Raw genomic sequence first — 16,594 nt, 5'->3', positions numbered from 1 at the left:
CTGGCCTGTTGCTGGGCTGCCGCTTCCACACCTTAGGCAATAAAGCTATTGCGCTATATAGTGAGCTCAGCCCAGAGCTCTGGGCAGAGGCAGAGATGCTAGTGCTCGACCTACCGCTGGAGAACAAGCTGGGTAATAAACCCTTTCATAACAAGAACGTTTTGCTGTCGATTTCTTTGGTCACAGCGAATCCATAGTGAACTTGCCTGGGGCTGAAACCCATTGGCAAGACAATTGGCAGAAGTCAGCAGGGTTCACTGTTGACCAAGGGAAAAGACAAGCTGCCCTTATGGGAGGGGTGCTTCAGCGGGCTGCCCCTGTGAATGGGGAGACAGTGGATTGTCCCCCAATGGGTATGTGGTCTGAGGTGGCCTGCCTCCTAGAGGACTGGGCCCCACCCCAGGACTGGAGGCAAGTGGAGGTGACACCTGAGGCAATAGGGGAGGCTCTTGATATAGTAAGCAGATCCTTTGAGAAGCAGAGTGCCCGTGAGGCAGCAGGGACTGTGGGTTGGCTGCTTCTCACAGTATTAAAAAAGTCTACAGAGGAGACCCAAGGAATGGCGGCGCGAGAATGCGAGCTGCAAACTTCAGTAGATTCCCTGAGGTGGGAAGTGACATTTTTGCAAGAGGCGGCACCAGAATGAGAGCTGCAGACTTCTGTGGATGCCCTGAGGAAGGAGATGGCCTGGATGTGGGAGGAGGCAGCATGAGAGCGCTGGCAGCAAGGTGCCATTGGAGGTGAGATGGCAGTGCTGCCAGGTGTTCTGAAGAAGGAAGAGACCATCAAGGGAAAGGACGAACTCCTGAGGGAAGCACAGGCGGAGGTGGCACGAGAACACCAGCTGCGAAGCATTGAGCTGAAGGTAAGAGATCTTCTGAAGACTGAGGTAGCATTGCTGCGAGGCGCTGTAGAAAAGGTAAAGGTTGTAGCAGAGGAGGCACTGGGGGAGGGGAGAGAAAGGTGCCATCAGTCCCAGAAATGGAGGAGCTGGGGAAGGATGAAGGGGTGGTGCCAGAGGCTCTGGCACCTCCTGTACTGAAAGCATGCCCAGTGGTTGTAAAGAAAATAAAGACCCAGCAGCTGAAAGTTCCCCAAGCAGAGGAGCAGCCCCCTCCGCAGGTCGTGGAGCACTCTGTGGTCAGCCCCTAGACTCAGGCTGAGCTGGTGGATTTGGGCTCCCGGTTTAGGCAGAAGCCCTCAGAGTCAATATCAGCTTGGCTCCTGCGTCTGTGGTACTTAGGGGTGGACGGAATAGTTCTGTCAGGATCAGAGATGGGGAAGCTGCTTCCCTGACAGTGCAGCCCGGGCAGCGATTACAGAATGCACATCAGACCCCAGGGAGTCACTCCCTCCTCGATTGGCTTATGGCTGCACTTCGTGCTGTGTGGCCCAATCCGGGTGATCTGCCATCCTCTCCTGTTAGATGGCAGACAGATGCTGAGCTCCAACAGGTGCTATGAGAGCTAGGCATGAGAAATGCCATCTATAGTTCAGAGAATTATGGCCCAGATGAAGAGATTTTCACTACTGGGATGAGAAATACTGTACTTCAAATGGCTCCTACATCCCTCTTTGGGTCTCTAGTGGCCATTCCTTCCCCTCACTTAGGGCAGCCCATAAGCAAGGTGACATGTACAGTAGCAGACTTAGGAGAGGCAGAAACAATGAGAATCTGGAAAGAAATAAGACCTGTTACTCACGAGAAGAATTTACAGAGCCCTATGAAGGTTATGAGGACCCAGATGTGGGTTGATTTAATACAGGCAGGCACAGATGGAAGGAAATTAGATGGGAAGTCCAATAGGATCTTACTAGAACCATGGCAACAGCTGAAACCAGAGCAGCAGTTCCAGCCATCAAGACCAAAGAGGCAGAGGTCAGAGACAGAGCCACGAGTCCAGCCTGTGTGTTTGCAAGACTTCCTGCTGGAGAGCGAGCCAACCTCACTTGAGTCCACATAGGAAGGTGATTGGGGAACATGGTTTGACTGAGGGGAAGGTCAAGGTATCTGCCCTGAGGGACCAGGGGGGGACCGGAGGCCACATGTTGAAATAGCTATCCATTGGTCTCCAGTGAACATACGTGTCCTGGCTCTGGTGGACACAGGGGTTGAATGTTCACTGATTCATGGTAACCCTGAGCGGTTCCCCAGAACCCCCACTGTCATAGATGGATACGGGGGGCAGGCTATCAGGGTGAAAAAAGCCCAAATCCCTTTGGGAATAGGGTGTCTACCCCCAAAAGAGTATACTGTGTGTATATCTCCTATCCCTGAGTATATTTTGGGGGTTGCTATCCTCCAGGGTCTATTGTTGCAGACCACTGCAGGTGAGTTCAGACTGAGTACATGTGGTGAAGGCAGTTCTGAGGGGACGTGCTAGGCACCCGCCCATAGCTTTGCCTGTGCCTTGGCGGGTGACTAATACCAAACAATACAAACTGCCTGGAGGGCATAAAGAGATTGGAGAAACTCTCCAGGAGCTGGAAAAGGTGGGTATTACAAAGCCCACCCATCCTTTCAATTCCCCAGTGTGGCCTGTAAAAAAGCCAGATGGCTCCTGACGTACGACTGTGGATTACAGAGAACTGAATAAAGTCATATCCCCTATGCATGCTGCTGTCCCTCTATTGCAGGCCTGATGGATACCCTCAGCCATGACCTAGGAACATACCATTATGTGGCAGATCTTGCTAATGCCTTCTTTTCCATTGACATTGAGCAGGAAAGTCAGGAACAGTTTGCCTTCACGTGGGAAGGATGGCAATGGACTTTCACCATCCTCCCACAGGGATACCTCCACAGCCCCACCACCTGCCATGGACTTGTAGCCCAGGACTTGGCTACATGGGAGAAACTGCCAATGGTGTGGCTGTACCATTATATTGATGATGTCATGCTCACGTCTGATTCTCTTTCAGATCTAGAAGGTGCAGCACCTAGACTGCTGCAACATTTACAGGAGAAAGGATGGGCTGTGAACAGCACCAAGTTCAGGGACCTGGTTTATCTGTTAAATTCTTGGGGGTCGTCTGGTCGGGTAAGACCAAAGTTATACCAGAAGCAGTTATAGACAAAGTCCAGGCCTTTCCTACTCCCACAACTGTAACATTGCTACAGGAATTTCTGGGTCTCCTAGGCTACTGGAGAGTGTTTATCCTGCACTTGGCACAAATTCTGAAGCCCTTATACTGGTTCGTATGCAAGGGTGTCAGGTAGGACTGGGATGAGACATGTGCATCTGCCTTTACTACAGCAAAACGGGCAGTGAAGGCGGTGCAGGCCTTGAGTGTGAGAGACCCTTCAAGGCCCTGTGAGCTGGATGTTCATGTGACTGAAGACGGTTATGGCTGGGGTCTCTGGCAGCGGCTTGAATGAACTCACCAACCCATTGGATTCTGGTCACAACTCTGGAAGGGGGCAGAGGTATGATACACTTTGATAGAAAAGCAACTGGCTGCCATGTATCACACCTTGCTGGCTACAGAACCCATCTGGAATGGCCCTGATAAAGGTAATAACTACTTATCCCATCTTGGGGTGGGTATGAGACTGGACCCAAAAGCCAAGGAGTGGTGTGGCACAAACACCCACACTAGCCAAGTGGGGTGCTTACCTACAGCAGCATAGTGCTTTCTCTAGTAGCCCCTTGAGTGAAGAACTCCAATGCTTGTTGGGGCCAGTGACATATACTAGTGAAAAGCAGGAAGAACTTGCTTTTGAACTATTAGTAGCAGAGAGTCCCTATCAGGAGGGAAGAGCCCCTATACCCAAAGATGCATGGTACACAGATGGCTCCAGCCATGGGCAGCCCCCAAAATGGAGGGCCTTAGCTTTCCATCCTAAGACTGAGACAATATGGATGGAAGATGGTGAGGGGAAGAGTAGCCAATGCGCAGAGTTGCGGGCCATGTGGCTTGTGATCAGCCAGGAGCCCTCCCCTATAGTTGTCTGCACTGACAGCTGGGCTGTCTATCGGGGCTTGACCCTGTGGCTACCAACCTGGTACCATGTCAACTGGCTGGTTGGTCACTGACCCCTTTGGGGGCAAGAATTATGGCAAGACTTATGGGCCTGTATCAGACCAAAATAATTACAGTATACCATGTGATAGGTCATTTGCCACTGGCATTCCCAAGAAATGATGAGGCAGATAGATTGGCCCATATATGTTGGTTAGAAAGAAAGCCTGCCTCTGATGAAGCCCAATGGTTACATCAGTGTTTGTTGTATTCAGGGCAAAAGACAATGTGGGCTGTAGCCCGTCGGTGGGGCTTGCCTTTGACCTTTGAAGAAGTTAGAGCCTGGCAGCAGTGTGTAATATGCTCTAAAGGAGACTTATGCCAAGTTCCACAGCAGCATGGAACAATAGCTAAGGGGCCTATACCCCTCGTCAGGTGGCAGATAGACTGTATTGGGCCTCTACCTGTGTCAGAAGGATATCGGTACACAATGACTTGTGTGGACACAGCTACTGGACTTCTGGTTGCTTTTCCTACCTGTTGTGCTGACCAGCAGGCAACCAAAAGAGGCCTGGAGCGTCTCTTTGCTGCCTATGGCCAACCACAGTGATTGAGATTGATCAGGGCACCCATTTTACTGGACATACACTGCAAGAATGGGTATGACAGCTGGAAATCAAGTGGAAGTTTCATGTGCCATACAATACTACCGCAGCAGGCATGATAAAGAGGCACAATGGCTTGTTAAAATTTGGACTAAAGTCAGATACCAATAGTCTACGGGGATGGTCAGTCCGCTTATGGACTGTGTGGTGTTTGAATGAGAGACCCCAAGAGGGGGCTTTGAGCCCCATAGACATGTTAACACATATGGCTGCTTCCCCCATACAACTGCAAGTACAGACCAAGGAAGAATCACTGAAGCTGAGGTTTGGCCACCAGAATAACATCTTGCTGCCAGCACCAACTGCACTGAACCCTGGAGACTCCATTGAGTGGACGTGGCCTTGGACTCTTTGACACAGGGACCAACGATGGCTGACTCTCCTGACACCTTGGGGACAAGGCCTGGAAGCTGGCCTCCTGTGTATTCCTGGAATAACAGCAGAGTGGCCGCCGAAGGTCACACTGGTATATCCTGAATGGTCAGAAGGTAAGAGCATCTTACCAGGGAGTTTTGTTTTATCATTATGGCCCATGCATGCACCTGCAGGAGCACTATATATAGACCCATTGTAACCCCTGTGGGGAAAGGAGTAAAAGTATGGTATACTAGACCTGGAAGGGACCCCCTTCCTGCTACAGTCCTATCACAGGACCACTCTCTTGCATGTATCCTATGTGATGGACAAGATTTGCCTATGTTGATGGCATTAAAACATGTGTCTTATCGCCCCTGAAGTCTTTGTGGATTGGGAACTTCCACTGGCTTGAGGATTATTATAATTTTTGTTATTAGGAACCTCTCTGGCTTGAGGATTATTATGATTTTTGTATCAAAATCTTGCTGTATCTTAATTTTTATTATCTCTAAGTTGTTATCCTCCATTGCTATTGTGGAATCTGGTTGCAGTGCTCCATCTTTCTTGCATAGGGACCACTGCAGAAGATTCAAAGTGTGTAGATTGTAAGGCGAGAATCCTGGAGGGGTGGAGTGTGGGGAAGTTGGGGTTCCTATGGCCAGGATCCTCACTGAACTTAAACCACCTGATGATGTAACTGGTCTGTTGCTGGGCTGCCGCTTCCACACCTTTAGGCAATAAGCTATTATTGCGCTATATAGAGAGTTTGGCCTGGTGCTCTGTGCGGAGGCAGAGACGCAAGTGCTCGACCTACCACCGGGAGAACAAGCCGGGTAATAAACTCTTTCACCCCAAAGAAACGTTCTACTGTCATTTATTTGGTCATACTGTATCCATAGCGAATTTGCCCGGGGCTGAAACCCATTGGCAAGACAACTAGCCACACTGGGGAATTAAAAGGATTATGAGTGGGCTTTATGATATCCACTTTCTCCAACTCCTGTAGAGTTTCTCCAATTTCCTTGTGCTCCCCAGGCAATTTATACTGCTTAGTATTTGTCACCTGTGCAGGTACAGGCAGAGCTACAGTGGGTGCTCAGCATGTCTCTTCAGATCTACCTTTGGCACATGTACCCTCAGTCTGAACTTACCTGCAGTGTTCTGTAACCACAGGCCCTGCAGGATATCTACCCCCAAAATGATTCAGGGATCGGAGAAATGCACACAGTGTACTCTTTGGGGGTAAGTGTCCTATGCCCAATGGGATTTGGCCTTTCTTCACTCTAATTGCTTTATCCCCATAGCCATATATCACAGCAGGTGTCCTGAGAATACAATCAGGGTTGCCGTAAATCTGAGAAAACTCACCTCCTTTATCTGCCAGTGCCAGGACATGTGTACATTTACAGGGTACTGAAAATTGCTAATTCTACAGTGGTCTCCAGTCCCCACCATGTCCCCCATGGTGGAGACCTTGACACCACCCTCAGTCAAACCATGATGCCCAATAGTCCTCCTGTGGGGGTGAGGGCCCAGGCAAATTCTGAGTACCATCCCCCAGGAAGTTTTGCAGGGACACAGGCTGAGCATGAGGCCCTGACTTCAGTTTCCATGTCCTGGACCTCAGCGGCTGCAACTGCTGCTCTGGCTTTAATTGTTGCCACAGTTCTAACAAGATCCTATTGGGCTGCCCATCAAGTTTTTCTTTCCCTGGTCTTTATCAAATCAACCACATCTGGGTCCTCAAGACCTTCACAGGGTCCTTCGTATTTCTCCTTTCAGTCTTAGCCTGTAGTTCCTCCCATGCTCTTAATGTTTCAACCACCCCCAGATCTGCTAAGCTATGAGTAACCTCAGTCTTAGGTTGCACTATGTGGGGGGCAAGAATAATCACTACGGACCCAAGGAGAGATAGGGAAGCTGTTTGGAGCACCAGATTTCTCATTCCTGTGGTGAACAACAACTCACTGGGACCATGGAGATACATATTATAGATGATATTATTCATGCCCAACTCCCGTGACATCTGCTGGAGCTCTGCATACATTTTCCAGCTAGTGGGTAAGTATGGTAAATCATCTTGATAAGGCCAGACTACTCTGATGGCAGCTGTCAGCCATTCCAGAAGTGTCTGATTCCCTGAGGCATGATGGGCATTTTGCAACCACTGCTGGAGGGAAGGGGAAGTCATAAGGGAAGCCATTATACTCATTTCAGTACCTGACATAATATTTTAAATCCCCATATCCCAGAGATGTAAAAGCCATGTAGGCAGAGATTCTGATGGCTTCTGTCTATACTGGAGGCTCATATCCACCAACTCATTCTGGTATAGGGACAGAGCATGGAGTGTTCCACAACCTGGGGAGGGGGTGATACCTCCCCCTGAGGAGCCAGCAGTTGTTTTGTTTTAATTTTCTTAATTACAGCCAGGTGGGTCTTTAATACAGGAGAGGCTGGTAGCTCGGGCGGTGGCCTTGGCAGCAGATTGACCCATGACCCTGCCTCCTCCTCTTCTCCCCAGTCCCCCGGTTAATCCACCATCTCTGGGGCTAAAGGCACCACTCTTTCTCCCCCTCCTCCATGGCCTTCTGCAACATGCCTTTTCCTGCCTCCTACCCTCTCACCACTGCTAAGGAATCTTCCAGGAGTGTGACCTGTCTTTTCAATAACGGTCTCTCTTCCCTAACAGCATCCCATAGACTATCACCCAGCTCCTCCAAGCAATGATGAAGTGTGTCTCTTTTCCACGTAATTCCCTCTCTCTCCTTGCTATCCCTCTGTATAATCCTCAGTTTCTCCTTGATAACATTTTCCACTATCTCGATGAAAAGAGACCCTACAATGCCAGCTGCTACATGACCACTTAGTGTCTCTAAGCAACCTTTTAACTCACAGAGGGCTAATTCTGTAGCTTCCAGTGTCTTCACCCTTCTCCAGTTCTGGAGAAGGCCCCACCCCTCTAGGAGGTATTTTATCCTAGACCAATTTCCCAGTAGGAGCTCCCAAATGGAAGCCCCACATATGTGGGGACAGTAACAGGTGAAGCTGCACCCTCTGCTGCTGCATCCACTGGGACCTCCCCACCATCCCTCAGGTGTTCTGGGCATCTCCCCACCATCTCTAGGGGCTGCCCACCCAAAAGTTGCACCCATTTAGACAGATTTCGGGTTCAGAGATCCTGCCAACTACGCCAGTTGTAACTTGGGGGGAGAGGAAATCCTGGGGCAAAATACCTCTAAAACCAAAATCAGTCAAAGGGAGAAATAAAGTTTAAAACCCATTTCTTGTTTACGAACTGTGGTCTGGGGCAGTTTCTCTTTCCTGCTTCAGCAGAAGCAAGCAAGACCTCCCACCAACCTCTCAGGTTCAGATAAGGCTTCCATCACCCAGGTAATTGTCCATCAAATGGAGATGAACTACTTCTTTCCACCCCTTAGGAATGCCTGTTCATATGGAGATTCACTAAAGACAGGTGAGATATTCTGGAATATTATAATTTTACCCACAAGCCCAAATAAGTGGAGTCCAGAGTCATTGGCTGTCTTGGGCCCATCACCCTGCAGAATGGATTTGATTTCCCTAAGATGCAATCATATTACTTGAACAGATAAACTGCATCTGGGGACAAAAATGATCATCTGCTTCCTTAAGAGAAACTCAAGATAGAGAATTAGGGAAAATAATTCCTGTGATTATACTTTCATTGTGGGCAGGGTTCATCCCCTGGTGAGAGTCCAGGTGTGCTCCAGGTGGGAGGGGATATTTATGAACTCTAACTCTGTGCCAAATCAATGATTGGTGATTGTATTTCATGGTTTTATAATCCCAAAATTTGTGAAAAGTTCAATTGTTTGGGTTTGCCCCAGGTCAAAATTAATAAGTGGCATATATAATAGGTAGTACATTTAAGGTATTAGGGAAAAAAAGATTTTTGTCAGGCCAGAATCCACTTGTAAACCAGCAGCTGAGATGCAGTAGTCCTGAGGTAGACCCTGATTTTACTGCATTATCAGTTTAGATGAGCAGATTAGGGGAAGGAAATTCACAGCTGCCTTGAGGCTGAAACTTGCAAGGTCAACCTCCATTTAAAAAATAAAGACCCTACCCTTGCTTCAGGGGCCATCACTTTCCTTTCTAGTAAGCCTGAGTCTGTCTGGTGAAAAATAGCTATGAAAGTTGTACCAAATCCATATTCATTTCCTCCTGAAGTATCTTAGATTCCTTCATGAATGTGTTTTTCTTAAAAGGACCCTCTCAGAATTCACATTTTGTTATGGTTTTTATACAAAAAGGTTTGGTGTTAAAGAGAACACACTGATGCCTTTCCACCATGGCGTCATTCAGCTAATACAAGAGGCTAGTAAATTAGGCGCCAGGCTGATTCCACCACCCTTGTTGTTTTACGTATTGTCTGTGGCTAGTTTCTTGGTACAACAGCAGATCTGAGTAGTTTCAACAAGACCACGTAGCCTGCAAAGCCGAGAATCATTTACTATCTGGCTGATTCTGTAATGTTTGCTGACCCCTGAGTTGTCCTGTCCCCTGCCTTAGCCTAACTTTTAGGTCATTCTCTACCTGAGCTGTTTGGCATGTAAACAATTAGCACAAATGGATGTTTGTAAAGAATCATTTATTCATCTAAGATTTTCATTCATTATTATCGCCTTTCCATTTTTTGTCACCTTTCATCACAGAATAAATTAGTAAAGATTTCACAGAATGGGTATCCCACTCAGAGTACTCCATCATTCTGTTTGTTTGTTTGGGCTGGGATGTTTTTGACACTATTCACATCCTCTTGCTCAAATCACAAAGGAACACATAACTGCAGCCATGCAGGGAGCTCTGAGCCAGGTTCCCATTGTACAACTTTCTTCTCCAAAACAAACTCTCCATGAGGGCCTTCAGCATTTGATGGCAAAAGGGCCAAGTACATGGGGGTCTCCTTCTTCTAGGCTTTTCAAGGCCTCGGGTCCCCCCATGTCGGATCTCACCCATCCAGGGCAGCAGGCATTCAAAAGGATCCTGTCCCCACTCTTCTGCTCACTCAGTTTCCTGGCCTGGATTCTGGACAGGACACTGATGCCGAGCTTTGTCATTGCATAGGCAGTGAATTTCTGATGAGGCCAGCCCTCCTTGTGGTGGACATCGTTCCTTATATCTTCCACAAACTTGTTCATGAGCCCCACCAGCTCCTCCTCTGTGATGGTCTCACTTGTAAACTTCTGCTGCAGTTCTGGACCTGCAGCATTTAAGAGTGTAAGAATGAGAATAAGTTAGCACGAGAGTAGTCATCTTAAGGGCCTAGAAGCAGTTTTCTGAAGTTGTGACTTAAAAGAAAAAACTGGAACTGGGTAAGGCCTTGGAAAACAAGTTAATCATGAACACCGGGATGGGGGCAGCTGTGGCCTTCGGTCAGCTAACCTTGGTCAGTTAATCCTACATACCAAGCTTATCGTGCAGAACCTCCCTAACAATTGAGGAGTGGTCTTACCTTGCTCTCGCTTAACCCCAGGATGTATGTCTTGCAAAGATAATGTGCAGCTGTGGAAAATTACTAAGAGTTAAGTGTTTTGAAAATGCTATATAAACCCTTGGTTTTGAGTGCTCGAGGTCCTTGTTGAGACCCGCTGCGTCGGGCTGACACTTGGACCCCAGCTAGCTGGTTCCTGAATAAATTCCTCTTGCTTATTGCATCAAGAGACGCCTTCTGTGAGTGATTTAGGGTAGCGCTCTCCTCTGGGAAAAATCCAACAAGAGCTACCAAGCTCAGTGTGCTAGAGAGAGTCACCACTCTGCCTGAAATTCATAAGATATCATTCAATAGAAGGGCATGCACAAGAATGATAAAACCAAATGTGGTAGGATTTTTTCCCTTGAGAGGCCATTACTAGCTGCTGTATTAAAGAAGACTGCCTGTATGAATAAAGGATATGATGCATGCTTGAAACTTGCCATAACCATAAATTTCAGATGTCAGGAAATGTTCTCATGGGAGGGAAGTGCACAGAAATTCCCAAAGAAAATGAAAAGTGTATAATGAACATGCTAAGGGATGTAAGGAGGTGCTCATTCCATTAATGAGAAGACAGATTCATTCCCCCTAAGGCTAAACTAAACATCACTGAGTTGTATAGTTTAAGTGTGTGCAGTGGACAGTATGAGAATTATATCTGAATAAAGTATTGAAAGTATAAAGCAAAGATGTTTCTCACTAATAGTTTTGGAAAATATATTAGGTATTTGTAAAGTTGAATTTATATTAATGAGTTCACAATTTTAAATTTTAAATAAATTTGTAAAATATTATAACAAGGTCATGAGAGCATACTACCAAAGAGAGACAAGGAAATTAGGAAACTATCCCTTTTTATTGTGCATATCTAAGGAAGGCTGTCACCTTCAGATAACATTGACCTCCATCTTGCTTAAGGAGTGGAGGTGCAAAAAATATAAGTAAAAATGATAATCCATGGCAATAAGATCCACATTAAATAATCCTTAGAGACACAGTGAATGACAGAAACAGTCTTATTTATTCCCAAAAGTCTTTCAAGATGAGTAATTTAGAGCCAAGTCAATGTTCTGAGTACTTCCTTTAATGTAGATCATGTAAACGATAAGAATCAATTGAATCTATGTGTCAAATGTTGCAGAAAGCACCACTTAGAGGTCCTAATAGAATTTTTATCACTTTATAAAATACTTTCTAGCCACTCAGAGAAAAACAGTACATGTGTCTTCACTCAAAATTGCAAGCTACTAGAGGGGATATAGAAAAAAAAAAACACAGCAGGAGAGTTAGCTGGAGCGGGTGACTGGAAGAGGAGAATGCAGCTGCAATCACAGACTCACACCAATTTCCCCCATGCCTTTAGTCTAGGCAGGAGATGGAGAAACTCTAGCAACTCTCTCTGAGCTGTTTATACTGTATAAAGTAGGGATGACCTCCTCTCTATTCGGTATCATCCATCCCAGGAGGTCTAAACCAGCTGTGAAAACACATGTCTGTGTGCACTGGGGAAGCCTGAACTGGGAGGCCACAGGGCTTTGTGGGTAAATTCCTGGATGTGGGGCTGCATCCAAGTCTCTCTTCCCCCAAGCTTTTCACCCCACTGGTCATGCTCCCAAGGGGGACAGGGGAGCCTTCTGGGGGCGTCCCTGCACAGCTGGGTGAGACTGTGGACCCTTGTGGCCTGACACCTCAGGACAGGAAACACACACAGAAGCTGGAAGCACTTGCTGGAGGTTACACAGCAGGAGTTGCATACAGACGTTTTTCTCTCTGGAGTGTGTTCATGGCCGCCACAGGGCATTTCATAGACACTCTACTGGCCTGAGCAGAGCCGATCCTCCACGAAGCGCTATGGGCCGTTCAGGCATTATTTTGCTACTGTGTGTGTGTGTGTGTGTGTGTGTGCACGCGCGCGTGTAAAGCAGTTGCCTTTTAATGATGGAGGAAAATGAGCAATACCGATTTAAAAAGGACAGTTTTTCTGGTGGCACTTATACTTGATACAGGCCATCTATTTTATTGAATCAATATAGTTATTTTAGGGAAGCCACATTTTCCTTCAAAATTGTAAGTAAATGGAAACACATTGGTTCCCAATAGGTTGAGTCCCTCCACAGACTGACCTTCTTGGACTGCTGGGTGAGGTTACACTTGACAAATGAGACTCTTGGCATAAGAGATTTGAGGACCGTGGAATACTTGGAAGAGCAATCAGGTTGGAGACCACACATCCATGTCTGCGTCCGGCTGTGCACGTGACCTTGAGATCCCTTCAGACCCCATGTCTTTTTCTGGACAGTATATAAAATGCCCAGACTGCTGCATCAGGATATATCCACCCACCCATCCTTCTAAACCACAAATTGTCAAAAGGGGTAGAGAGCTTTAGCAATGTGATTTTCACCCCAACTTCCTCCTGTGAATTTTTCAAGACCACAGGAAGTTGAAAAGCAGCCCTTCTCAAACCAAAGTTGATCACAATTTCTTCAACAAAGGATTACTTGGTAAGTGTAGCCTTAAGAAGGCCGTTTATTTCCTCTTAGTACTCCTTAAGCTAATAATATCTCATTAACATGAGTGTCCAGATTTCAATGTTGGTATTACTCAGAGATATTTTCCCTTATATTTTCAAAATAAATATATACTGTAATTCAAAGAGGAAAGGTGAACACTTAGCATCGTTCTTCAAATTCACGGTGATGGTGACTTTAGGTGAACAGGGAGGATGTGGATGGATTGGTTAAGGTCAGTTGTGGGTACCTGGGTGTTGTAGATTCTTATATTTTATGTGGTAAATTTTTTCAGAATTTCTCTTGTTATAAAAAAAGGGAAATAATACAAAGAAATCCACATGTATTCTCCCTCAGTGATCCTTAAGCTCCCCAATCTCTACCCTTTATTCTTTTGCCATCAAAATATAGACAGAACAGTCAGTCCTCTTTTGGAAAGTTTCTACTGACTTCAGAGATTCTATGGAAACCCTTCCAGTGCGCTGTGCACCTTTGGTTCTGGTGTGGTGGGAGAGGTGCAGTATTTGCTTGTGGTTTCCCTAGATGGGATTTCTCTCAGATTCTCCAACAAAGGTGAGCTGATAAAGTCATGATTCCATGAACCAATGTGTCTGCCTTTCCCCTGAAATAATAGCAGAACTCTCCTATTTCAAAAATATAGAAAATCTTGCTCTAATGCAGAGAAAGTTGCACGAATATCCATTTCCACTATCTCTTGCTTTAGAGAGGCACTGTTGATCCTTTCATTTAAGGCTGACTTAGCAGATCAGGAGTGTCATCTGTCCTCTACCTGGGACAAGGACAGAGCCTGCAACAGCTCACACACTTCAGTTAATGAAACAAATATGGGTCAGAAGTCCTTAGTATGCATTTTAACAGGAATACACATAGTATGTGTGGTTGTGGCACAAGGAATTCCATCCTGCTCTCAGGTGCTGGGGTGAATGAAAGAGTCAGGGTGCCATTCAAAAGAGCTGCACTTTGAGGCCTGACTGAGTCAATTCATGAAGATATAGTAGAACTTTCCAGGAGGACAGTACAGGGAACTGGGCAGAATTCAGAATAGACTGTACATGTATATTGTCAATTCCAAGCCAGACCTCTTAATCTTTCTAAAAGTGCGTGCTCATATTATTTGGTGTGTTGAAGGGGTGGTGTTTCCCCATCACATCCCACACCTTGGGGTAGGTGGTGCAGGAGGTCACCTCCAAAGTAACATGATAGTCTGTTTTGCTCAGTCTATTAGTCCTGGTAAAGGAGAAGTAACATAGGCCTGGACAAAGGCAGGTCAGATGAGAGAGAGACCTACAAGCCATGCTGAGGGCCTGGACTTTGCTCCTAAAGCACTTTATGGAGGGGTAAGCATGCAGATTACAGAGAATGCTCAGGAAGGAACGGCCTCAATAGGAGGGTCCCTTATTGGTGTTCCAATTGCCTCAAATGACATCCGAGCATCTGTTGTAGAGCTGGGGGCGGAGGCCTAGGGAGAAACTCAGGTGGCTAATTCCTGGGTCTGGTTAATGATAGTAGGAGGTGGTTATGGTGAGCTCTAGCATCCAAGGGGGCGGATCAAGTCAGAGTCCAAAAGGTTTGGCTAAGGGTGAGTGTACTTCGAAATGTATTATGTAAGGAGGATTCTAGGGGAGGGGTGGACGTCAGGACAATATTGACTGACAGTAACAGATAATTGAGTGTCACAAGCTCTGGATGTGTTCTAGGCAGCTGACAGGTTTTTGGAAGGCCTAAGATATTGGGGTGGAGAAGGCTCCGTTTGCTGGAATAAGATCACACTAGAGACAGGCAGGGAGGGCAGAGGGCAGGAAGCCATGCTCAGGGACCTGCAGGTTTGAGGGGCCGGGAGCAAGTGAAGGGCCCGTCGGGACAGCTGGACTGAAGAGTCGAAGAAGAGAAAGAGGCGGTTGTGCCACGGAGAGAAGCACCAATGGCCACTGACGAGTGTGTAGTCCTGGGACAGGGGCCCCTGGCCCTGAGGAGACACACCCTTGGGGCCAGTGTAGCAGAGCAGGGAGAGGGGGCAGGGCTGGGGACGAGGTCAGGGACAGCAGGGCCCGATCCTGCCAGAGACGCTCCGTGGGGGCTGCTCACCAGACTCACCTTGGGGTCTCACTAGAGGCAGCAGCTCCGTGCAGACATCTTGGGTACCAAAAAAGTTGGTTTTCATTGCCATTTGTGCTTGAAAATGCAATCTTGTGGGATCATCTGTTCTTCCAGGAGCAAGAAAACAGAGTCACTAAATAGTAGCCATGTGGGATAATTCTGCAGAAAGACTATTTTCTTGCCTGTGAAATGTGGTCAATTGTACGTAACGTCTGAGTTCTGATAATGGTATTGTGTCAAGGTCAGTTTCCTGGCTCTTTAAAGCTACAAAGTGTGTAAGTTGGCACCATTAGAGAAGGCTATGAAAAGTGTGCAGGATGGGATCTCTGTGTGTCATTCTTTTCAATTTCTTGTTTATTTTGAAGTGAGTTAAAAATTTACTAAACTGCTCCCCAGTCCCATTAACAGAAACTAGACACGTGGGGGAGGCCCTAAGAGCCGGCTTCATGATAATACAAAGATCCTTTGCCTGAAAGCCTTGTATATCTTGGAGGATTCGAATGCCCCTGACGCCCGAAGTGTGACGTCTTTCCCTAGGGAGCCCGTCTGGATCCTGCAGGATGTACAGGCCCCACAGTGGCTCAGGAGAATCCCCAGCCCACCCTGGCTGGACACCCTCACCAAGCGGTCCCTTCCCAGCACCCATCCCTTGCTTACCATTGAAGCAGATCCCCGCATTGTTGACCAGCACGTCGAGGCCCCCGTACTCCTTGAGCAGGAAGTCCCGCAGGGCCCGGATGCTCTGCTGGTTGCAGATGTCCAGCAGGTGGAAGCGCGGTTTCAGGCCTTCGACCTGCAGCTACTTTAGGGCCGCATGACCCTGTGCTGCGTCCCGCGCCATGAGCACCATGTCCCCTGAGAACTGCTGGCACAGGCTTCGCACGGTGGCCAAGCCAATGCCCCTGTTGGCCCCAGTGACCAGCGCCACTCGGCTGTAGGATGTCATGGCTGGGCTGTGTGGGACTGATGGCGTTGAAGGCAGCTAAAGAGGTTGAGGAGACAGTGTTACAGTGGCCTGGCCCCAGTCTAGACCACCTGCTTTATAATGACTCCTGGGAGGCAGTTCTGTCATTCCCAGAGAAAGAAGCCCCGCCTGTGTCCCTCCCTGCCCAGGAGGAGCCAAATACGCCAGGACAATTCCCACTGCCCCCTCTCTTGGTCTCCCTCTCTTTGTGCCAAGAACTGGTCCTGGGTGAAGAGGTGCGCTTCCCCAAAGCAGCACAGGTTGGTGAGGGCTCAGTAGGAGGGCGAGAGTCAGGGCAGGGGAGGGACACTGCTTTGGGAGGACCCCTGGGGAGCGGGAGCAGAGGATGGCTGGGTCTGGCCCATCCCCCTGCAGAGTGGGTTTGCTTGCTCTTCCCCAAGAGGCAATGAGGTGACTTGGGCCCAGGAAGTGGTTCTGAGGACAGTGAGCGGGGGCTTCCTTAGGAAGAGAGAAACTCAGGAGACAGAGTTAGGGACAG

At 47.6% G+C, this 16,594-nt stretch overlaps 1 pseudogene; it reads right to left on the bottom strand.

Annotated features, from left to right (window-relative positions):
• Window positions 1–9,601: 9,601 nt before the first annotated feature.
• On the bottom strand, window positions 9,602–16,258 carry LOC118919394 (carbonyl reductase [NADPH] 1-like; annotated as a pseudogene).
• Between the last annotated feature and the right edge of the window lie 336 nt (window positions 16,259–16,594).

The sequence above is a fragment of the Manis pentadactyla genome, chromosome 1 (assembly GCF_030020395.1).
Source record: "Manis pentadactyla isolate mManPen7 chromosome 1, mManPen7.hap1, whole genome shotgun sequence".
NCBI lineage: Eukaryota > Metazoa > Chordata > Mammalia > Pholidota > Manidae > Manis > Manis pentadactyla.
Note: the sequence above shows the minus strand (reverse complement) of the source record. Positions and strands in the feature narration are given on the sequence as shown.